The sequence below is a fragment of the Streptopelia decaocto genome, assembly GCF_964273445.1.
Source record: "Streptopelia decaocto genome assembly, chromosome: 7".
NCBI classification, from domain to species: domain Eukaryota; kingdom Metazoa; phylum Chordata; class Aves; order Columbiformes; family Columbidae; genus Streptopelia; species Streptopelia decaocto.
This window is the reverse complement of record NC_138661.1, coordinates 36,960,981-36,985,028: the sequence shown is the minus strand read 5'-3', so window position 1 is coordinate 36,985,028 and position 24,048 is coordinate 36,960,981. Positions and strand designations below refer to the sequence as shown.

General features: G+C 42.1%; 1 protein-coding gene across 2 annotated transcripts in view; it reads right to left on the bottom strand.

The window, feature by feature from the left end:
* Positions 1 to 24,048, bottom strand: part of SUSD6 (sushi domain containing 6) — an 88,072-nt gene that overhangs the window by 58,746 nt on the left and 5,278 nt on the right. For both annotated transcript variants that reach the window (XR_014184527.1, XM_082057428.1), the window contains exon 2: positions 21,715 to 21,801. The gene's annotated coding sequence lies outside the window, so the exon portion shown is untranslated. The remainder of the gene's footprint in view (positions 1 to 21,714; positions 21,802 to 24,048) is intronic.

Genomic DNA, 24,048 nt, shown 5'->3' with positions numbered 1-24,048 from the left:
AGTTATTAAAAAAGCATTGGATCTGCTTTAAGGATTTTTTTAAGCATACTAGCATCTATGCAATCCATGGGAGAAAGAGACTGTGGGATAGTAGAGAATACATCTCACACGCAATCTTTCCCAGGTTTTGTTTTGTTAATACGTCGTTATTTGGAAAAGCATTCCCTTTGGAAACTACTGTTTCAGCATTTTCCCCCTGCCACACTGCATCAGAAAGACTAGGTTTCATAGTTTTAGCTTTAATCAGTACAACAGCACATTTACAGAGGACCATATGCACAAAATGTTCCAGAACGCTTTCCAAAAATAATAAGTCCTAAAAAAGAAAACTCACAGTAAACTGAAATGGCTTCAGGGGAGGAGAATAAAGAAAAGCCATGCAAAGGCAGAACCTCTTGAAACCACATACAAGCTTGAAATGTTACTTTCAGTAAGAATGGGGTTCTCAAGGCAGCAGGGGATCGGTAGATTCACTGGTACATCCAGAATGCTTTTCTCATTTATGCAGCTGTGTTAATTGTTTCAGGGAATGCATCACACAACCCATGTACAATAAAGACTTATTTTATAATCCCTCACTACTAGAATGTGCTTCTCCCCATCCTTACCACTTGTGCTTTCTTTTCAACTGATGTGGCTAAAAGCATCAGTCTGCTACACACGCAGCTGCAAAAACAGCAGGCTGCAGAGTCATTTGAAGAGGACACTCATTTGGGAAATCTTTTTCCTATCAAAGCCTTCTATATGTGAACTTCAGTGAACCAGTCTGACATTTAAGGAGCTACACTAGAAGATGGAGGGACTTATGTATATTCTGAAAACCACAGCTGTGAGACACAACTCAAGTTTAGAAGCTGCTATCCCAGATATGAAAACATCCAGTCACCCACTTGCAAGGGATGATGACAATCTCTGTGCAGTGCTTATTATTTGTATCACAGTTTCTATATAAAGTTTCCCACAACAGACATGTTGTAATATCAGAATCTTCCAGGCTAACAAAGCCTTAATGTTTGGATGCCTGACAGCACAAAGGTCTTCTCAAAGATAAACACAAAAACTCTGAGAAATAAGGCTGCCCATTAAGTCCTTCAAAAACTTCATCTTCCACCAACCTATCATTGACCAACTGAGAAAGTTAAAAAGCACAGTTTCGGATTCTAGTTTTGATTTCAAGACAGAATTTGGCATTCTAACACAGGACTGCTTCTCAATAAGGCAGGGTAAAGAGAAGCAGGCCTTCAAAAGGTCTCAGCACCACAGCTCAGTTTTGTATCTATTATCTCTTTATTTCACTTTTTCTTTTTTAGTAGCAGAAAAGTCATTAGTTGTTTCCTATTTCTTTTCGTATTTAGGATGCACTGTGCAAACATCACAGATATCCATATATTGCCACAAACCCTCACTGTGGCAGAGATCAATCACAGAGGCAACCGGTATATTTCACTCCAGAGCGCCCAGCCACACCACTCTTGCCAGCATACCATTGAAAAAAGGAAAATTCAAATTTTACGTTGGCATTCAAACCCCTTGCAACTCAAAGCATAGGATGACCAGCACAACACCTGCATGTACACCTGCTCCTGTGTGGTCAAGGGCGTCTGCAGAAGGTGGCCCAGGCAGGCTCCCAGGCTGGGAACCCTCACGAGCAGCCAGCATCTGCACCAATACTCAACCTGAAGCTTTCAGACTCTAGGCAAAGTGCCATAAATTAATCTCAAAAGTCAATACTTGAGAGCTGAGAAAAGATGGGGGTGAGAAATAGAATCCTAACAGCTTCCTTTCTCTTAAATCACTCTTGCAATTACCAGCTCACAGAGAGCACACATCGCTAGGCAGAAGACCCCCATAGCCTTTTCTCTCTAACTGGCTTCCCTCAATGGGCTATGCTTAATTTGATTTTCTAACAAGGGATCAGTTGTAATTATATTCTGATTTGAGGAGCACAAGCTAGGAGCATCAAGCCAGAGAGGCACTCCAAGAAGGATTGCTGCTCATTACTTGTCATGGGTGGACATACACACACACAGAGCACTGAGACAAAGCACTCTAAGAAAAAAAAACCCAGGACAGGTCCACTTCTAATAGGGTGGCAAACCAGCTCCTGGAGACCTACAGCCACCATTCCAGGGTTGCATGTTAATATTTCCACAATTAGATTGAAGCAGGAGAAAAGCAGCACGCTGGAGAGAAGAGTAGACAAGTAAGAGTCTGCAGGATAAAATCTGTCATAAATAAATCCTGTAATTTGCATCTCAATTGAAGGTCAATTTGAATCGTCAACTTTTCCTTCACTTGACTCAGTGACATTTACACTTTACAAACCATGCCTATTTGCAAAAGAAAAATAAATCTATATGGATATTGTTTGCTGAAATCAGGACAGCCCAGAAGTGGGACCCAGGATGCCCTGACCTGCAGCACCAAGGAGGGGGAGCACAGCCACAGCCTCCTGCACCCATCCCACAGCACCCGCCCTGCAGATTTCACAAGGATCACTGTTCCTCCACTCCTCAAGGAAGGGCTCCTGCCGAGCTGCTACAGAACAGAAACTCAAAGCAATCCTTGGGCAAAGGGTCTTGAGGCAGCCAAGGAACACTGCCTGGTAGTAACTGTTCACTCAGCAGTTCTCAGTGCTCTGTTTAGATAGCGGCAATAGTTCCTCAGCTTTTACTGACCTGTAATGTAGTATGCCGCTTGTACATCAGTACTGCTCCTTTGCAAGGCTGGGCCAGGGCTGAGGTGTGTCCCTCCACCAGCTGAGCACTAACAGACTTGTGCTGCTGTCTTGCATGAAGGGTGACCAGATACCCCCATGCTGCTGTTCCCACTCCCACTTTGCAGCTAACTATCTCCTCCACAACACTGATGCAACTTTTTGGGTTTTTTGGGGAAACTGGGTCCTTGCACTAACACAGCTCTGAGGCCAGTGGAAGCAGCAGCTGGGGAGAGGTAAGAAACTCCCACCTCAGTTTTGCTGCTTAAATCTACAATTTGTGGAACCATTGACTTAAGCAAGTAGCCTGTACTACATGTTGGGCCAAGTAACTGCACAGGCTTCTTGCTCCTAAAATCACAGCTCAGTCTTCAATCCATATTAAAATGTGGCAGAACTAATTTACTATGCATAAATTTGCTCTAGACCTAAACCCTCTCCCTAAATCAGGGCTCTGAGCAGCCTGTTTTCCATGTAGATTAAAAACCAGAAAGCTGCGTGAGAGTGCCCCATGATAGCCAAAGGCAACAAAGGCTTGCCTAGTTAGAGGAAGTCAAATGAAATTTAAGTCAAAAGAGGGGGAAAAGTTGCACAAAGCAGGACAGCAGAAGTCAGCAACTTGCCCTGGCAGTAAATCTGAGTTTCACGCAACAGTGAGAAAAGCTACAAAGTGCTGTGACACACAGGCAAGAATCACTCACCTGCCAATGCTAGGGCAAGAAGGAGATACACGCAGAAGTCAGGTAGAGATTATTTAACCTTCTGCTTCACACCTTGGCTTTTTCACTAGACCACCCAGAACCGCATAAGCACAGCTTTGTCCAGTCTGCGCCAAAACTCCAGTGAAACCCCTCCCAGAGATCATATTCCCTCTGGACACTCACATGTGCAAAGATAAACCCCAGATAAAGGAGCAGGCAATGCCTCTTTATCACTGGGACCAGAAGCTAGAGCAAAGTATCCTACCAGTGACCTGGGCAGCTCCCTCCCTGAAAGCAAGACTCACTGCCTGCTGTCCCTCAGCCAAGCACATGGTTCCCAGGTGCTGACTCTCTCCTGGTTCTCATCATAGTCCTCTACCCCCTGTATGGGCCAGCTACCAGGCAAGCAGCCATGAAACACAAGCAAGAAGAGGAAAAGAGTAGAGAGTCTTCATTGGATTTCTGCATTTTGTTACTTCTCCAGCACGCTTATATTCAAATGTCAACAGGCTGGGCACATGAACATGCTGCCCCGGACACCTCTTCCCTACACTCATCTTGCACACAGAGCTAAGAAGTGGAACATTCTTCTCCATTCCCCCTAAAAAGAACATTTTAGAGTAGGCACATTTAACTCTTCAGTATTAGCAGAGCAGGAAACAACTTTGTCAAGCCACTACCGGCTAAGTGAATAACTTGGGAAACAGGTCACTCACTCTCTGCTTTGCTTAGGGTTTTGATGGGCCTCCAAGCATCCTGCACAAGTAAGTACATGCAAGCCATCAAATTATCAAACTACTTGGCAGGAAAAAACATTATACCACAGAATTCTCAGTGACCTCTACTCAGCCCCAGGGGTAAAGCACAGCAACTCCAACTTCCTTTAAAGGAAGACTGATTACATTTTATTTTTTCCCAGACATTTTGCAAATAAATACAAAGGTCCTGCTACAGCCAGTAATCCTCCAGCAATTTCCTGTCTCTGGAGACAAGGTTCCCTCAGAGTGAATTGATTAAATAAAGGTTATTAGAATTAGTATAAAGCAAGCTAGTTTAAAAGTCACCCACTTCATGTTTTTACCTGCAACATAATGATCCAAGCAGCAGCACAAAGCCATCAGCTACAAGAGCTTACAAGATAGCAAAATTAATATGCAAAACCTGCCAAACTGTGAGACAAAGATTTAAAATGTCTTTCAACAGCAGATGATTTTCATTTTCATTTAATCTATGTTCAAGTGAGTTTCTCAAAGGGAATTCACCCAATCCCTTTATTACTGTACTCTTAAGATGAAATTTGTTTTCCCCATTTTGTCAATCTGACATGCAATTTAGTCTTTCAAGAGTCAGCAGTCATCTTCACCAATGCTCTTTTTTTCTTTTGCAGTATAAGTCCCTGCTGCAAAACAACAGGCAAAATCCATTCGCTCCATCTTTCAGTGTCACCATTTTCCTCTTCCTCTAAGGCCAAACATTTTATATAAAAACCATACAGAGACACAAGTGTTGTTATAGTTTCGACAAATGCCACATGTGTGTGGAAGGAAGCAAAGAGCCTGACATCAGTATCAGAAACTTGCTTGACAATTCTCTGGCATCTCTCGAACAGCTAATAGGAAGTAACAGCAGAGCAATGGTTTAAAAGAAACAGAACAACCACTTAAAATAAGGCATCCTTCACAAATAAGAAAACCTGTATGTTGCAGAAAGGTCTAAACATCAACAGACTGGCATCTGTCTCATATGCACAGGTTAACTGAGCTTCTCAATCTTACCCACAAGAAAAAAAAAACAAAAAAAAAAAAAAAAAAACCAACCCACAACAACAACAATATTATGCACAGTCTCCAGAAAGAGCTCCTGCATAGAAACTTACAAATAGCTTTTTTTTTTTTTTAAGTTAACCTCACTTATTTTCACTAAATGCAGAGAGAGAAAAACAGATGTCATCTGTACCTCCACCTATAAAGTTCAAGGAAAGATTGTATTGTAAACATCATGTACAGCAGCAGCATCCGGAGAAGCTGGTGGTCTGTAATTTGCAACTTCCCAGCTTCCACCAGCAACTTTTAAAAGGCCACTTACAAGCTTAATTTTGTGAAAAGGCAAGCCTCCACCTGCTTTTATACACATTCTAGTTCACCTAGAACTGCTTTTCTGGATGAGCTGAACATGACATTTAACAGATGTAAGGAACAGTTGGTTCTGGACAACAAACTATGTTCTTAGCCTCCCCTTTGCATTTCCAAGACTTACTCTCCTCATGAAGTCGTCACTGTTTCAGATGCAGAGGGAAGTGGGGGGAGGACAAAGAAAAGCCTGCATTGTGGAAAATAAATAGCTCCTTTAAGGCTCCACAGGATGCTCTAAGGCACATTTTGAGGAAACCACCCTCCTTAGCTCATAGTACAGAGCACAATAGCTATCAGTAGCCCTTTCTCCAACAGCCACATCCCCTTTCCTGGCCTCCAGCAACAGTCCAGCAGCCTCCACCTTTCTCTCCAGCAGCCCCACCACCTCGCGTCACCATCTGCTTGAGTATAGCTGCTGGGAATCACTGCAAAGGCTTTGTCACACAACCTCTGCAAATGGAAAGAAATCCCAGTTAAACACTATTACCAGCCCTTTGGAAAGGCAGGACCACCTGCTAGGGAGGACAGAGACCAACAACTTACTTCTGAGTGACCAAGGTTAAGTTCCATCATCACTGTCAAGCACAGCCATGCTTTATTTACAAAGGCATCAATAATCTTCAATAGTTCCTTGCAAACAAACCAAATCTGAAGAAGCTAATTATATTTAGGCTACATTTGAAACAGGTGTAACAGGGCAGGAGTCTCAGTTCTTTGAAGAGGCATTCACATTCAGAAATCTTTATTTCTGACCAAAGAAAGCTGTTGGGTTTTGTCACTAGACAAACAGTAAGTTTCAATCTCAGAATGCTGCATGGCATGACATAAAAAGGCAAAGAGGCAAAGGCTCTCTTCAGAGGCAAAGGCTCTCAGGAGAGAGGCCTCTGTAGAATTGACAGGTACACCCTCAAGATCACCATTGTCAAGGGAACACTAAACTATTCCTTGCAAACACTGCAGGTACTGCCACCTGCAAGGAGACAAGCAGAGCAGGTGATGATCTGCACTCTCAGCAGTTCCAAGATGTACAGCCTTAAAATGTTGCTTGCTTTCCTTTATGAGAAAATATGCTTGACCATCAGACTCTTGATCTGATGAGAATCAAGAAATGCAGAAAGAGGAAAGAATCAGCCTTTGTGAGGGCCACATCGTTTCAGAGCACATTAATGCTCAACACCCACTGCACATTCCTGAGAGCAGCAGGCCACAGAGCTCACCTAAAAACCAGTCACCAACAGGTGATGATATGCAGAGGGATCTCAGTTCACTTCTACAAGTGTTCACCCAGGTCTACACGCAAAACGCTTGAGACTGGTCAATTAAGACCTATGCTATTATAGTAATGTGAAAGACATTGCAATATAAGAAAGATGCACAATACATACAATGAGACTCTCAGACTTTGCATAAGCCTGAAAAAAAGCCGGAGAAGGAGACTGGAAGAGGGGACATGCATGTTACTGTCTTAGTAACATCAACATTGGGAGGGTCTGATTCATGGAATTGGCCAATCTTAAGGGTTGGAATTATTTTTCAGATATTAAGAAGATTAACCCAGTGTTGGCAAACCTTCATTTCAAGAGGAAAAACGAATCATCTGCTTCTTTATACAATAAATATTTGAATCCCTATTTCCTAGACAGAAACTGTTTTCCTCCACTATTATATACCAGGAAAAAAAAATGAGGGAAGAAGTGCAGCAGGGGAATGAACCAGTCTTGAAAAACTTCAGATAAGTGATTAACATAATCAATGCTTCTTTTTAAAACCACAACTGAACTGCGGGCTGCTGTGTATAGATGACTTGCATAAGAAATTGTTTACTGGTGGTCAAACCAGAGCTCTAGAAGCCTTCTGGAAGGGTTTCAGCTTACCATCAGGTGGGTAATACAATTATGTTGACTTGAGAAATGTGAAGGCCTAACCCTAGAAACACTTGGCTTATTCTCCTCACCTACAAGCAGACAGCAGACTTTAGGTAAGCCTGTTATTTCACTAGAATAAAGTTGCAGAAGACCAATCTTTAAATAGCATAAATGTGGGCAATAAAGGCTGCAGTTACCACAGGCCTATCTGGTCGGTTTCCTTACGTTTGAATGCTGAGGCACATTTTCTGAAATAAATGACAGCCACATGCTTCCTTACAGCAGGCTCTCCTGTGCCTTACACAGAAAGCATTTCTTGTAAGACACACAGGAAGACAAGGTTAGATCATATGTTAGTTGGGGGATCTTTTTGTGGCGTGCAATAAAAAGCCCACTGATCTCATGCTGCTTCTTCCTCCACTGCAGGCACCTCCGTCATCCCCTCACCCAACAAAAGCCTCTTGGGTGAATGTCATTTCTTATCCCCTTCTCCTTAGCATATGCTTTTTAACATCCTCTTTTATACATTAGAGTTAGTTGTGACTCTCTACGGAAGTCACTGCAAGGGAAGAGATGCAGGCAGGAAGCCTGGGGCACATGCCAAAGGACAAAGGTTTGCTTCGGACAGGTAAGTGATAGGTATGTCACCAGGCAAAAAGAGCCCTTCACAAGCACTTCCTTTGCCTTGCAAATGCTAATGAGGCAAGGAGGCAGAAACCTAAGCCTAAGAATCAGACCACACTGTCCTAGGTGCTGTATAAACACAGAACAAAAAAAGACCACTGCTACAAAGATATAATGAGCTACCATCACTTGCAGAGAAACCACCTCTTTAATCTGAACCACGACTGGTTCCCTGTGATCTTATTCTCACAGCTGGTTCTTGCTATATAAACACTCAGAAATACAGAGCTATTCTGTCTACTGCAAACATGCAATAAAATCTGCACCACGCCTGTTCTTAATGCTTTCTTTGTTTATTACAGTGGATTCAGAAGACTGAAAAGGAAATTAAAAGGTCCCTCAGATACACGAGTTATTTCTGTCCCAGAACATGCCAATAATCTGGCTCAGAAGCAAGAATCAAAAGAGGAAGACTGCTTGGGAACAGGCTTCCCTCAGATTCTTATCAGTAAATATTTAACTCCCATTTTATTTCAGCAGCTACAGTCACTGACACAAGCTTGATATTTATTAATTTATAAAAATCAGATTTATGAAAGGACTAAAGACTAAGAATTTCCAATGGCTCTCCCTCTCCAGTTTCCAGCTCTTTCCCCTCACCTTCATGTCTTAACACAGCCTCTTCTCTGCTTTCATTTCTCCTTTGTTCCTTCTTAAGATTATTACCACACCTCCTTACCTCCACACACACTCCAGTTCATGCTTTGCACACAGGAGCAAGCCTTCCCCCTCTCACAGTTCCCTGTGCTATTTCCTCAGCTGAACTCATTAAATATGTCTCCAGGACTTCCCCATTACTGAAAAAATCGCTCCTGGGCACATAGGAATGAGTTTGCGAGGTTTTGAGGGCAGTTACTTTGTGCATTTTGCAAAGGTCCTGTGCAGCTGCAGCATTAGCAACCTATTGGGACTTGTGGGGGCACACCACGCCCTTGCCAAGGGCTGAGCTGTACTCCTGCTTTTTGGAGCTCAGTGCAGAGATGAGCTGCTGACTAGTAATGGAGGCCACATTCCTTCATGCAAGCGATTATCACCGCCTTACAGATACCTGCATCAGGCTTCCCTAAACAACCACAACTGAGAACACAGGAACCCCCTGCTCCAGGGAAAAACTGGAGCAAACTGGCTCCTCTCCCATGCCAGATGTACTTTCAGAAAGTGTGTAGGTTTTGTGTTTAGTTGGTGGTTGGTTTTTGTTTGGTTGGTTGTTGTTGTTGTTTGTGTTTGGGTTTTTTTTTTTCTGTTTTGTTTTTTTGTTTGTTTGTTTCTGGGTGCAAGGGGGTAGTGAATGAGAAGTGGGGGTGTATTTATTTATTTTTTTAAACTGTTCCCCAAGTTTAGTCATGCTTCCTTGAGAGACAGATCCTATGCAAAAGCATACACCACCTTCCTGGCTAAGATGAAGAGCTGCTGCTGAACATATCTTTCAAAGTTTGATACTAAGCCAAAGCATGCCTGCAGCACAGACAACAGGGTGCTGCAACAGCAGTACAGGGTAAACTACTGAGAGCAGTGGGACAGAGAGCACAGATTCACTACATAACAGCTCCAGTCATCCTAAACACTGATCTTGTGCCAAGTTCAAGTTTTTGTTTTTTCCTTTTTCGCTTGTTCAAAGGGTATACATTCTGGCAGAACCTTGAAGACTGTGGTAACTTTCTTAATACAAACAAGACATTAAGAAGGGATCTCTGTCTGTTCTTTGTCTTAGCATTTATCTGGCCTTTCCTTGCATTTTACCACCTGCGGTGCAGCTGTTCCTCTTCTGATCAAGGACAAAGATGAAACTGCTGAGCCTCCTTGCATTCTTGTAACTGGCCCCAGTACAATTCTCAAGGAACCTCAGCCTGCTCTCAAACACGGCTATCAGCGGGTTCCACTCCTGTGGTTTTGTCTTCCAAAAAGAGCATTAAAACTGTAAAGCAATCTATCATAACTGAATAACTCTGCCATTAATCCCGACGTCCTCAAATGCACCCTTCCTCCATTAAACCATCCTCTAGGTTTCAGTCGCTTACGCATACAGAGACTTAAAACAGTGTGGCCCATTGACTGGCTCTGCCAAGGGGCCACACTAAGTTTGGAACTACCTGCAAGTCACAGTATTTTGCAGTTAAAGCTTCCTGCAAGACCACCTTGTCTCACTGAATGTGACAACTACAAACCCTCACATGCTAAGCAGCACTGTACAAATGCACCATCACAGGTGACTTACAGCCCAAAGAGAATGTCAAAGAACAAAGTGCAGAGGCCATAAGTAATAGCAAAACAGAAGGAGAAACTGTTCAGCTGTGCATACTGACCCAGAACACGGGGTTCAGTTACCACCCATCCATGCACAAAGCCCCTCCCCACCCCAGATCCACAAATCAGGCAACATTCTATGCTGCCCCTGTCTTATTTGTAAATGCACATTTAGAAATTCAGAGCAACACCTGATACACTGGAGCTGAACACTGTAACAGCACATTGCAGACAGGGTAGAAAGAAAACAAAGAGAATTTGTGTAACAAAGCAAAATACAGTGAGAGAGGAACATCTGCTACTTTTACCAGAAACACCAGATGGTCAGTATCTGAGATAGAGAGAATGAGTTCATTCATATTTAAAGGCAAAAGTAATTGGTCACTCCTTCCAAGATAAGAGAGAAAATGCCTGTTCCCCTTCCACTGTTTCAGCCCCATCATCCCCAGCCCAGATTTGGCTTTCTGAAGAACCAATGCTGCCAGTATTCTGGCCCAGACAGTCAAACTTTGAGCACCTTTCATGAGAGGATGAGAACACTCCTGTAGGAGTTATGCTTTGCCCTAACATGAGCCTAGTTTATCCACAGCCCAGTCAGAGCTGCAACACTGAAAGACCAGTTCTGTCACTAGCAGATTACAGTAATGCTCTGGAGCTTTGAGGCATTTGGCAGTGGTAAGCATGGTTTAGTACAGTAAATCTCAACGGCTATCCTGAAGCCATCTTCAATTCCTGAAAGCACTGCCCAGAACTGCAACCAACACAGTTGGTGCAGATTGGAGCACCCAATAACACTTCTTCAACAGATGTGATGCCAGACATGTGGCAGCAGTGCTTTCTAATATCTTGCAGAATATAGGCACACCAGCTGGAAAAGCTGCTGCTTCATCAGTGCTTCCTCACATACAGGTCTGCCATGCATCTAAGTTATAATAGAGGATACAGAAGTCAAGAGGGACAATCTTAATGCATCTTCCTTATCTCTTAAAAAAATAGATCAATGAGGTCTTTTTCTATTTGAGCATCTGTTGGTGGATATCATTTAGCTGTCAAAGTGTTGTGCAAGGAGATAAGACCCCTGGTACTAACTAGCAAAGTGCATCAACAGCTGTCAAGATACACCACACAAGTTAATTCAGCTCTTGTAAGAGGCCCTCGGTCCCAACAAGTTCTGGCCACATTTGCTGGTTGCTCATTCTTCCCAAACCTGAATCCACACTTGCTCTCTGAAATTCAAGTATTCACTTGGTCAGTTGAGTTTTCATCACAAGAGATGGATGGCAAAAAGGATTAGAAGGATTTGCAGCAGTGCTGAGCAGCCTAAGCCACAAGCCACAGAGTATAAAAGTATACTCTGACAATCAAGTGTCAGGAGTAAACAGGATGGAAAATTACAGGCCAGATTAACTAGTGCTAGCATTACTTCCAAGATCCATCCAGGTCACAACATGTCCCAGTCTCCCTGCTCCATCCTTTAAAACACTCCAGTCTGAGTCCAGGTATATCGCTGCCCTGACCCACACATCTCAACCCTATATTCACACTCTGCTTGTGGAAGGGAATTTAGGCAAGAAACTCTGAGATGAACACTCCTACACAAAAAGCAATCCATAAGTGTCTCAAGTAGAGCCAAGAATTTTCCTACAGAAAGACAAAAAGGCAGTTTCCTGGGTGCTTGGTGCATAGCTCTTGAGGACTTCAAGTCCACTGCTGAGACAACAAGGCTTTTTCAGCCTCCTCACAAGCAGTAAGGGGAAAAGCAATGTAGCACAGAAGAGACACAGACAGTAACTACCTGGTTAACAGTCTCACAGCCAAAACGTGCCAGAGGGAAATAGATACAATACCTGAATTTTAGCTGTTGCCAGGCTAAGTATTTACTGAGAGAAGTGGCTAGTAGTCTCAACTTAGGACCAGGAACTTAATCTTTCTGTTTATAAAAGCCAGCTTTTGATGATAAGTTTGTAGGACAAAGTGTCATTTTCTTCCATGTTTTGCCCTCCTTATGCATTACATTTACTGATGATCCTACAACAAAAAGATACATTTAGCAACAGAGAGCAACAGAAACAGTGCACCAATGAGTGTTGCAACCTCCTATGCAAGCTGAAAGCTTGATGTAGGCTTCTGACCTTAAAGCCTTCTGCAACTCAGGCTTCAGCACACATCTTATATTATTCTTATTTAAGATTTCCCATGCCACCAGAAGTTACTCCCAATCAATTTCTAGCAAGATCTACATTTCTTCTGTGTAAAAATGAAGACATATTGCTAGCAAAATCATTACCAAATGAAATGCATTTTCAGATACAGGGGACAATCAACAGCCTTGGAAATCAGAAAGACGGTAGCACAGCTTTAAGCAAGTCAAAGGCCACTGGGAGAGATTAAATATAGACTTCCCTGACAAACATTTCCAGACTTTTTTTTTGTCCGGTATCACAAACTCTGCTTCTGGCTAACAGTGATCAAACCACAGCAGCTGTGCTACTGTTTTCAGGAAAGGTGGATTTTTATGGAGACAAACAAATTCTTTTTTTTTCCTGTGTGGAACTTAAGACAGCCTATCCACTTTAGGATCACCTGAATCCAGAGCTGGATGTGGTGTCCCCTTTACACTCTGGGGTATGAAGCAGTGGAAGCCTGAGAAGGTCAGAGCAGAGCAGCAGTCCTGTGGGTGACCCCAACGCAAGCACACAAGACTGCGGGAAGTGGCAGTGGCCAAAGTGATTCTGCACATGGCACCTGTCCTCTGCTGAGGGTAAGGAGGCCAAGGGGGAAAGGCTGGTATTTCACAGAGCAGACAAAAAATAAGTCACATTGTCTTTTCCCAAGTCTGCTTTCTCAGCTCTGTAGTCCTAACAGCAAACTTCATTAGCAAGGAGAGCCATGATTACTTCCATCTTACAAGCAGTTAAACATTGCCTCAAAAGTCTCACTTTGATCCTCATATTTGTCATCTATCCAGTAATTAAAGGATTTTTTCCCCTCTGCAAATTAAAATGAGCTTTAGGTATTAAGAGATTCCCCCAAGCTGCTCTGCCATGGTCTGAACTTTAGACTCATGATAGCTCGGTTGCTCATTACTTCATGCACTACAGAGAAGAAAACCAGAAGTAGAGCCAAGCCTTCAAAACTGAAAGATCCAGATTTATTCTGTGGGATATCAAAATGACCATGCCTATATAAATAAGCACACCATCACCTGAACAGAGAAACTAACATTTCACCCTCCAAACTTTTTAATATTCTTGCATGAACAGATATAGAGAACTTTTTCAGACAAAGGTAGGATTTCCCAGCCTCTTTAAGCATGCACTGCTCTCTTTAAGTAGGCACTGCTCATTAGGCATTCAGAAACCCCAGAACAACATGATTTTTTTTGTTTTCTGAACACCAAGAGTGTCCCAGCAGCTCTCATGCACAAATTAATCCTGGCAAGGAAGGGCTTCCATTTGATGCAAAAGGAGAGAAGGTTTATCTCCATGTTACTGCGGGAAGAGATCCACAAATTTACCTTCCCATAGAACGAAGATGAGTACACACTCTTAACTTGGACATTTGGAGGAAGTATTTCGGGTTTCTGTTCAACAGAGATTCATAAAAGTCTTCCTTTGTGGTATGGTTATCACTGCATGTTTGCATTCTACATAAATGGAGCCACTGATTTAATGCCCACTACAGCAAAACATGCACCTTCACAGCCTGCAACACCATCAGGAGCAAGACACTCCAGGAGCCACTACCAGCTCAGCAGCAGCAGAAACCCATCTCGGCACCTTTCTACCTTCACATTTTCCACCCAAGAACAGCATTTCTGCATCGAGACTTTGTTTTTCTTTCCAGGCCAGGCAGCAGCCCCATATTCCCAAGTTTGGCTCCTACCTGCAACTGAATGACTAAATGAATAAAGACTTCTGTGTCCGGCTGCAGTAACACCAACACCTGCTACCCCATCCCATGCTGTACATAAACTCTGGTCCTCCCCACAGCCGCCCATGCCCCACACGCATACAAGGTCACCACCTCTCCTGCTGGCCAGGCGTGGCTGCCACAACCCGGCACCAGCAGCTGAAAGCCTGGCAACCTTACAGCCACACGTTGGGAAAACCACAACACAATGAAGTTGCACATCATAGTGCAAGGCATGCAGCAGCCATGCATTACAGTCTGTTACACTGGAAACAGTCATTAATTGTGGAAGTAAATCCACATATCATTTTCACTCGATGAGTTTTTGCTTCTGTAGTTTAGCTATTTTAGCTCTTCTTGTTCCAGAAGACAGAGAAACTCATCCTGTGTTACAAAGTGTTACCTATAAAACACAGCCAAGTTATACAAGTGCAAGTGTCACCCCAGCAATGTCTTCTCCATGGAAATACCAAAGAAAATGAATGTAGTTTAAGCTCTTAATATTAATACGAAGTAAATTGGATTGAACTAACACAATTAGGCTGCCAAACACAGCCACAAGGCAAAAACCTATGGTCATACAATAACACTCATACCCTCAGGGTACACCATGGACAGCATGAGAGATTGCAATTGTGTTTCAAAACATCACATTCATAAGGATGGAAATTCTAAGACATGTACATCCTGGAATACATGCTTTCATTGGAGGGTGAAAGAGGGTGGGAAAGGAGGGAGAGAGGTTGACACATCCGAGCAGCAAGTATGTTTTTTCTTTATACAAGACAAGAACTCAAGGCAAAAAATCCTCCTTCCCCCTCTGTTAAACAAATGCCACAACTTCTCTTGAGAGGACACCTACAACCTCTTACCATTTCTTCCCATATCTAGGTTCTTTAAAGACAGAGAGGATAATAAAGGGCCTCAAAGTCCAGACCTCAGCAGCCAGCTGAATATCATCTAAACACGTGGATTTGAACAGAGAAGCCTTTCTAATCCTCCTCTGAACCTTCTGATGTCCTTTGGCTAGCAGCAGTGACTGAACTAATTTCAAACGAAGCTCAGCATTTCTCTTGAGGGAAGGTCTCATGAGGGACACTCACCTACTAAATATAGACCAAGCCATTATGCAAGACATCCAGACCACCCTTTGTATCCTCATCTACTTAACCTGAGTGCCTGCTCTGAGCAGGAGGTTGGGTCTACAGTAGCTTCAAAGGTCCAACTTTTACAAGTCTGACTTTTCACAACCAAAGCTATTCCTTCTCACCAGGAAGCTAAGTGACATAATCTGTTCCCAAACTAGCTCCTGAACACAAGGAGACCAGTATATTGTTGCAAGGTTTGTTTTCCCAAAGGTACTCCGATCATCACCTTCCTAGGAGTAGCTTCACATAAAAGAAACAGCCTAGTTCAGTTTTAATTTTTCTGCATGTTTTTCTGTACTTTTTTTTCCCTGCCTTCCTCCACTGCATGCTGCTGGTCTGAAACTGTGATTTGTGTCTGCACCCAAAAGCACCACCTAGCACACTGTAGCTTACATCTTGATTATAGACAGATACACAGCTGAGGAAACTGCTCTACCCTCAAAAATTGCCTACATATTGGTGTACAAAAATTCACATGCGATCAAAATAAGCTCATGTAGCTCACTGCTCCATTTCCTGCAGATGCTAGAGGCTTTGACAGGCAGGACGCATGTAGAGGAGCCCAGGCAAAAACTACACAACATTCACTGCACTGTAAAAAGCTTGCATTAATGCTGTCTATGCTAACCACCTTTCTTAACCCCTACCCCCTTTTTTTTCCCCTCTTAAGGACTAATAGAGCCTCAGCCTCCAGAGCTGTCAGTCTCTGTTCTTGCAGGCACCGTAACTCAAATACCTTGCTCAGCATCTGATTCCTGGCTGACAGGTAGAGTGTCACATGCTGCTGAGCATACTTGCCAAGTGACCTCACATGCTCTATTTGCAATATTCTTATTTTTCTTCCTTTCTCCAAAAAGGGTAGAGGATCTCCACAGTAGTCTTGCAAACGTGAGGCAGAGGGTGTAACTGCAATGACCCTCACAGTGTAAGTCTGAAATTACTGAAGTCATGGGCTCATCCCAGTATAACTAATGAGTTAAGTCAGCTACAAAAAGCCTGCTCAAAATATCTTATCAGCTCCTCCTTAAACTCACCTACGTCAAAAAATTTTCTTCAACTTGCAGAACAGGCTGCTTCTGCACTTAAAGCAAATTCTACCATCGTCACATAAAATATTTTTGGCACCATAACAAAAAAGGAGACAGAAGAACTCAAAGGCAAGAAAGGGTAAGGTAATAATGAGTGCTAGAGAATTAAAAAAAAAAAAATCTAGATAGAATTTACTGATTTTACATTTACTATTGATCTTCATCACTTGGAGAAAAAACAAAAACAAACCTCTCTGTGCTCTTTACTGTATCCATTCTATAAAATACACTGCTTGTAGGGACTAAACAAATTGAGCACACAGCATGAGGTGTGGAAAGGGAAGAAAATGACGCCCTGAACATCTGAGCAGCCAGACAGTGCCCAGCTATACTTCCACAGAATTCAGGATATGCACATACCCTTGTTAAGACACAGTACTGTATTGTCTAAGCTGAAAAATATCTCTCAACAGCTCCAAGTACTACTTTATGCAGAAAAAGGGTGCAAAGTTCCCCTACGTACTAGAAGCCTGTTAAACAGTTGGCATAAAAAAAGAAAAATCAATGTACACTTGAGACAGCATGAATCAGTTATGCAGCAATTAAATGCACAGCACAGGAGGACTATAAAATACCAGCTTGCTTCAGCAAATGTAGTTGCTTACCACCAAGTACCTCAGAGAAAAAAAAAAAGAAACCAAACACCTTATAAACTCAGCAAGGGTCATCTGGCACAGCACTTGGAGAGGCTGCAGCACATGTACCTTTCTGTAGGAAACAATATTTCTGATTCAAGTCCTCCTCTTTAGTCAGCACCAACCAACACACTAGTACAGTGTGGGAGATGGTGGGGCACAAGTACACAGTTCAACCGAAGCAATAAAGATTGACTTACAAGGGGTAACCAGGACTATTTTCTTAGCCTTGTTGTCAGAGGTCAGAAGCATCTTATAGCCAGTGGTTAACATTCAGTGGCTCAAATGCTTCAATTCCTTCCAATGTCACAGCATTCAGGCCCTTTCAAAAGTCTTGCAAGTACAATATACATCTCCTTTCCCACCACCCTGTGCTGCCTAGCACATTATGTAGGGCAGCCCGGTTTTAGTGTTTCCTGCGAATCATTTAAAACAAAAAGCACAGGCACTGACAGATTCTGACCCTGCAACAGGTCTATCTTCAGGTGACATACATCTCAAACAGGAGATTTACTACAACAGATTTCTGTAGCAACACAAAGGCAAATCCCTTGACCCAAAAGCAAGTTACATATTAATAGCTCTGATGCCCACTACAAAGAGCTGTCTTTTCTTGGGACTTCTACAACAGATTTGCTGAACTAGGGAGGACTGCTTTCTGGCATGAACTGAAGAGCCCTTTCTGTTGGAAAGGCAAAGAGAAGAGAGGATTTAAGCAAGTGAGTTGATAGGTTAGCTATAATGCCAATTTCCTTGAACAGCCACAGTAAGCACATTGGTAACACCTATTCCCCCAGGCATGCCATCATTTTCACCTGAAGGACTCATCCTTGTAAAGGAGAAGCACATCAATATATACATCCCTGTGAACCCAGCTTGCCTCATTGCAGCTCCTGTTTAAGGAGCATATGGCCAGAGCCTGACCCCCTACTACAGTCAGAGCCTGAAATAGCACCCAGGGTTCCAACCTGCCACTCCAAGGTTAGGTGAGATACCTGGTCACCAGCTACTTCAACTCAACCACCCCTGAAGATGCTGAGCTCTACCCAGAAATGCAACTGGCTGTTAATGTAATGGAGCTGGATGAGAACTGGCCAGTGACCACAAGGCTACTGGGCAGGTGGGGGGACTCCTCTTTCCAATCTCACACACAGCAAATTGTCACACCAGAAGTCAAACGGCCTTTTTGCAATGTGTTGGCTGATGACTACACTATGCTAATTAAAAACTCTAGCTTCACAATAAGGGGAAAATACAGATGAAAAATTAAAATCAAGAAGTGTCTGTTCCACAAAATGTTGTAGAAGAACGTTAAGAGGTGGTGGGAAAAAGAGATTGTCGTAGCTTAAGTGGAACAACGTATTGTCTCCAGGACATGGTGACTACTGAAGACCCTTCTTCCTTCCTGTCTACTGGAGATTAAACTAGAGAGTCACAAGAGTTAAACTGGTCTTCAAATTACCTTAAAATAAACACAAAAAAAACCTGCTAAAACCCCAAATCGCTCTCATCTAGGCTCCATACCCTCAGCTTATACATAAAGAAAAAGGCAGAGAAAGTTCCCTCTGGCTTCCTATCTATCAGTGGAGCAGAAAAAAAAAAAAAAAATATATATATATATATATATATATATATTTGTAGACAAAAAACAAACAATCAATCAATTTTAAGTATTCTGTACCGCTTCCTTAATTTTTAATACCAACAATGTTGTATGCCCCCAGAGTTTCATGCTATGGCACACTGCCAGAAAAAGAAATGCCAACTTGGACAAAAACCAGAATAAAACAAAAATTAAAATATACACAAAGGAGAAACCCCAGGACATATGAAGGGATGCAGGTGAATGTTGGCCCACACCCGAACAGACACCATTGTTACAAGCATTTGGGTGCTATGTTTTCCACATTACAAATGGTTCAAGCAGATAAAGCAGGGAATAGACAAGAAAGCACAGGTTACAGAGTGTTCAAGACCTTATGGGAAGTTTTGCACAGGAGCTGTTCAGAAATGCTTTTGCCATTGTCCTTCTGTTCTCACCTCACAGGCTAAAAATAACTGGGGAGAGGAATCCTGTGCTGTGTACTGCAATTTCTCTGCGGTCTCTCACACACCCCCCCATTTCAAGATAATTGTTTCAAATCGTAAAAGATGAGCAAGATGTTGAAGTGATAGAATATGAGTAAGTCTAAGTATAGGGCACTCATTTGCAGGAAATGCCCTGCATATGCCAATCGAGAGTAAAGAAAAGATAAAACAAAACACATTTGCCTTCCAGTTTTTATTTTCAGGTCATAAAAGCAATCACCACCCTGAAAAAGAGCATTTCCTGGGATTTAACAACTGCTGGGTTAATAGTTCTAGGCAAAGGCAGTTACACCCAGCCCATAATTTTACCCACAGAAAATGTGTCACATTGCACCTATTAGTGATGTCTCTTCAGGATACTGTCAACAGAATCAACCTTAATAAACAATTCCTGTTTGGAAGTGCTCATAAACCCCTTTGCGTAGCTAATGCTTCCACACAGGTTTGCACCAGGGAGCCACATTGGACTACCTTTGTAACACGCACTCCCCACCTGTATACAGTCACCAGCAAAAAAGTAAGTTTCACTTTAAATCATTCTCCCTCCTCCCAATACCTTCTTACATGCTTTTTTGAGCTTGGGTCATCTAGACACTATGTCTACATAGCCAAAACTTGTGTAATTTGCAACAAGATCAGATTTATATCACTACTTCAGGCCTTTTCCAATTCTGTATTAGGAAAAAACACTTTCCATTAAAATTAAACACTCCAAGATAATTGTGTTGATATGCAGATGCTAACTGCGTGGATGCACTGTATCAGTCTGTCTTCTAGGGAAGCTCTTTAGCTTGTTTAAAACCCTCCTGTCCCTCTACTCTGTACTAATACTAAAAAAGATCTCAAACCACCCTGCAGAGTGAACAGCCCCTAGTGAAAGACAGCTAACTCATTTACAAATTCACTAGAAGGCCAGCTCAGTCAGACTCAGGACAGATTATCCACAGAGGATTGCCACCAACTATCCTCAGAGAACCCACTGTTGCAAACCAAACGGCTGTACCAGGAAACCTACTTTTAGAAGCACAAGGATGATTTAGTGAAGAGACAGTTTTAATGGACTATTTTTGTGTGTTGCATTACATGCAAAGTCATATTTCACTATATACCTAGGCTTCAAGCTACTCATTCCACTACTGTGCAGTCTGTCTTTAGAATGGGAGCAGATCATTGGCATAAAACAAAACAATATATAGGTTGTATACATGTTCATCCTAGAAAACTTAAAGAGCTCTTTGTACTAGCAGTCAGAAGTTAGTCTCTTTAAGGGTATTTAAAAGCATTTGAGAAACAATATTTGTTTGCTCTGGCCAAAGAAGGAAGAAAGAAGAGATAGAAGGAAAAATACCTTCTGAGTTTGAGCTACATGCCAACATGCATTCTTTCAGTTTCATGTTCCAACATGTAACAAAAGATGCTGCTATATTCAAGTCCAAAGTGTCAACAACATCAACAAAAAGTTATTTTCTTATTTAATGATAAAAAAGACACACATATACACCAAGTTACCTATTTAACTCAAGCATACAAGTACCACTCAGAAGCACCCCAAAAAAAAATCTCAGAAGTTTTAAATGGGCACTCCTAGTGAAATGCCGTCAAAACTCCAGCTTTTGCTCTCAAGATAGCAGTTGCAGGAATCAAGTACAACAAGCCAGCACAGCAGGAAGAGTGGTAGCAGAGGAGCTTAATGCCTCAGCACTGCTAGAGGAATCTGAGGGTGTAGTCAGGAATTATTCCTATTCTGATTAGCATCAGAACAAAGGCTCACATTAGTTCCTGAGCACTAGGACTTCCCTAGAGTACTGAATAATAACCTTGTTGAAAGCTTAGAAGGATATTTCCTCCTCCACCCCCAGTCTACACCCCTTCTCTAAAAGGGGATAAAAGACCGAGGTCCAAAAAACAGCTTTATGTTTAGTTCTCCAAAAGACATATCCAGGTAGTTTCTTACCACTAACACACAAAATGCACAAGTATGATCCTTCTGTGAGAGGTATTCAAAGGTAACCTTTTTTGGGGGGGGGAGGGGGGAACAACAAACACAAACAAAACCAACAAAACCAAACAAAACCCATTTTCTGTTCAAGAGAAAAAAATCAGCACTGGTGGCTTATCATGCATGCTTAACTCTGGAAGGCAGGAGCTCAACAGTTCCTACAGCAAAACCAGGGAGTGGTAAGTGGATGAAACACACAAGGGAAAAAACAACTTGTGGAAACTGAACACCACAAAAAGCAGGTTAACAGAGGTGTCAGGAAAAATGCTAAGGCATGGCTACAAAGGAGTCAGACCCTAAGAAAATGTTGAACACTAGTTTTCAAAATAGGAAGCAATGTTAACGGTTAGTGGCTGTCTTGCTGCAGGAGGAGAACATGGACAATGCAGGCAGCACATTCTGGCCTTAAATCTACAGCAAAGTCACTAGCATCTGGACAAATACAGGTTTAAAAAGCAAAGAGACAGGAAAAATAAAGTAATGGCATTAGCTTTCATCTTACCTTGTGTTGAGACAAGCTGGCATACAATGGTTGTCAAGTTAGTATGATTAAAGTGATGATTCAGTGACGATAGGTTGATTCACACACCTAGGAATACACAAAAAAGTAAGTATTAGCTGTGAATACATATGGGATAAGGAGGGCACTCTGTCACACTAAAGAGCTGACGGCTAAGCAGTAGAAGCAGCTCTATTATATTTTCAGGACACAGGCAAACAGCTCTGTTTCAGGTACAGTCATTACCCGCAAAAGTCTGATGTGGGTTTGAGATACACTGCACAAGTTACCCAAAAAACAAAGAACATTAAAAACTACCCTCACTTATTCTGTTTAAAAAAATCGCAAGTGTAAGGAGAGAACAGATCACAGTTTCAAACAGAGTGTCACTGAAAACGTTTTTCAGCAGCACTCAAGCTTTGTTTGTTTTTTTGTTGATTTTGTTTGGTTTGGGTTTTTGTTTTGGTTTGTCTTTTTTTCAATGGGACAAACTTCTGAGAAGTTACCTGAAAAACACAGATTAGAACCACATCAAGATCAGCCAGATACACACATACACCTCTACAAATAAAAATCTAGTCAATCACAAATACTGCGTACTTCCCAAAGAAGCATAGGAGAAAGGAAATGTATCTCTATGGTGTCAAAAAAATTGGTATGTTTTATTGTCCTCTTATCCCTCCACACCCTTTTTATTCAGAATTAATACTAAAAATTCCAAAACTTAAAAAGAAAATATTGTTATTAATAAGGTAAACTTCTCCACTTCGGAAAACATAGCAACGGACTAAAAACTGGGCAAACTGGTCATCCAAAAGTGAAAGTAAAACGTGCAGCTGAAAGGAATTTTTGTGTAGCCTACCTAAGGATCTCCTTTGTTGTTAAACATTTCATTGTCACATTTAAATGACAGCTTTTTGAGTCTCAAAGTGTGCAAGCCCTGCAAGACAGCAAATCAGAAACACACTTGAGATGGAAGTTCTCACAGCTAATGAAATCAAAAGTAAACCAAGCAAACTCCTCTTCATGTCTCTCATTCAGCTTAGCCATACATCAAAAGACAACCCCAGTCATACAATCCTGGTCCCCATACCCACGAAGAGGCTTTTAATGGATCTCTGTTAGTAGGCTTATTAGGTTTTCTAGTCTCTGCTCGCAAAGCCTGCAACAAGTTTCCAGCATATTTTTGTTGCACGTCACAGAACCAGTTCGAAACATTTCAGGATCACACAGCTCTCTGCAAAAATGCTTTAGCTTTACAAAGATGTACCACTAGATTTTCCCAAGGGGAAAAGAGGAGCCTCCCTCTCCTGAAGCCAGCAGCATGCCCTTTTTACACTTTCAAAAGCAGTGAGGGGCCCTCAGAAAGGAGCTGGGTTTAAAGCTTTTGGGATGATCCCACATATGGCCACTGGGTCACCAGCAGCATAAGCGGCAGCAGATGGAGAAGTGAAGCTTTCATGCCCTCTGAGCAATGCTCTGTGACTTTGACACTTGTCATGAAAAGCAGAGATGTCAATCACCCTTCCAGGCTGGTGTTTCAGCACAGAAGGGGCTCTCCTCAGGCTCCATACCAACACTGAAAGATAACCTATACAGGCTATTTTGGGGGAAGTTTCTGCCTCAGCTTTCAAGTATAATGAAACCCCACACAGCAGAGGATAATAAATAACCATTATGTCTTCTTCACCACACATTAGCTTTATTTTGCCTTTTGGCTCATTAGAGAGCAACACACACCCAGTATGCATCTTTACCTTCCCCCTACCCCTCATTTTAAGGGGTTTTAATTAACATTAGAGCACTTTACTAGGTTTAAGAAATAAAGTGCCTTGTGAGAGTGATTGGCACAAATGGACACTAATACCCAAAGGAGATTCTGGCACATCCCACAGTATAATTGTATTAGTGTGGGCTGCTTCAATATTTACTCCTCGAAGACTTACCAGAAGTTATTTACCAAGAAGAAAATAAATCCCGGTCATCTTAAATAGGTCAGAAACATTCAAATATTTCACTAATCTGTGCATTTAAAACTAAACATACAAACTATAGTTCCTTTCAAAGCAAGCTGCTTTTGACACCTATTGTTGAAAATCAAGTTGCAAGTTTAACTGTTGAAAGATCTATATTTTTATATAGTGCAAGAATATCACTCTCAAGCTCACTTACAGAACTTACAGGTTTGGGAGGTTGTTGTCTGGTTCAGGTGGTGGTGGGAGTTGTCCTTTTTTTTTTTTTTTTTTTTTTCTTCGCCCGCCCCCACCCTCACCCTTTTTTTCCCCCCCTTCTTTTTAAACAAGATTGATGTATGAAAAGGATTTCCCTCTTAAGCTC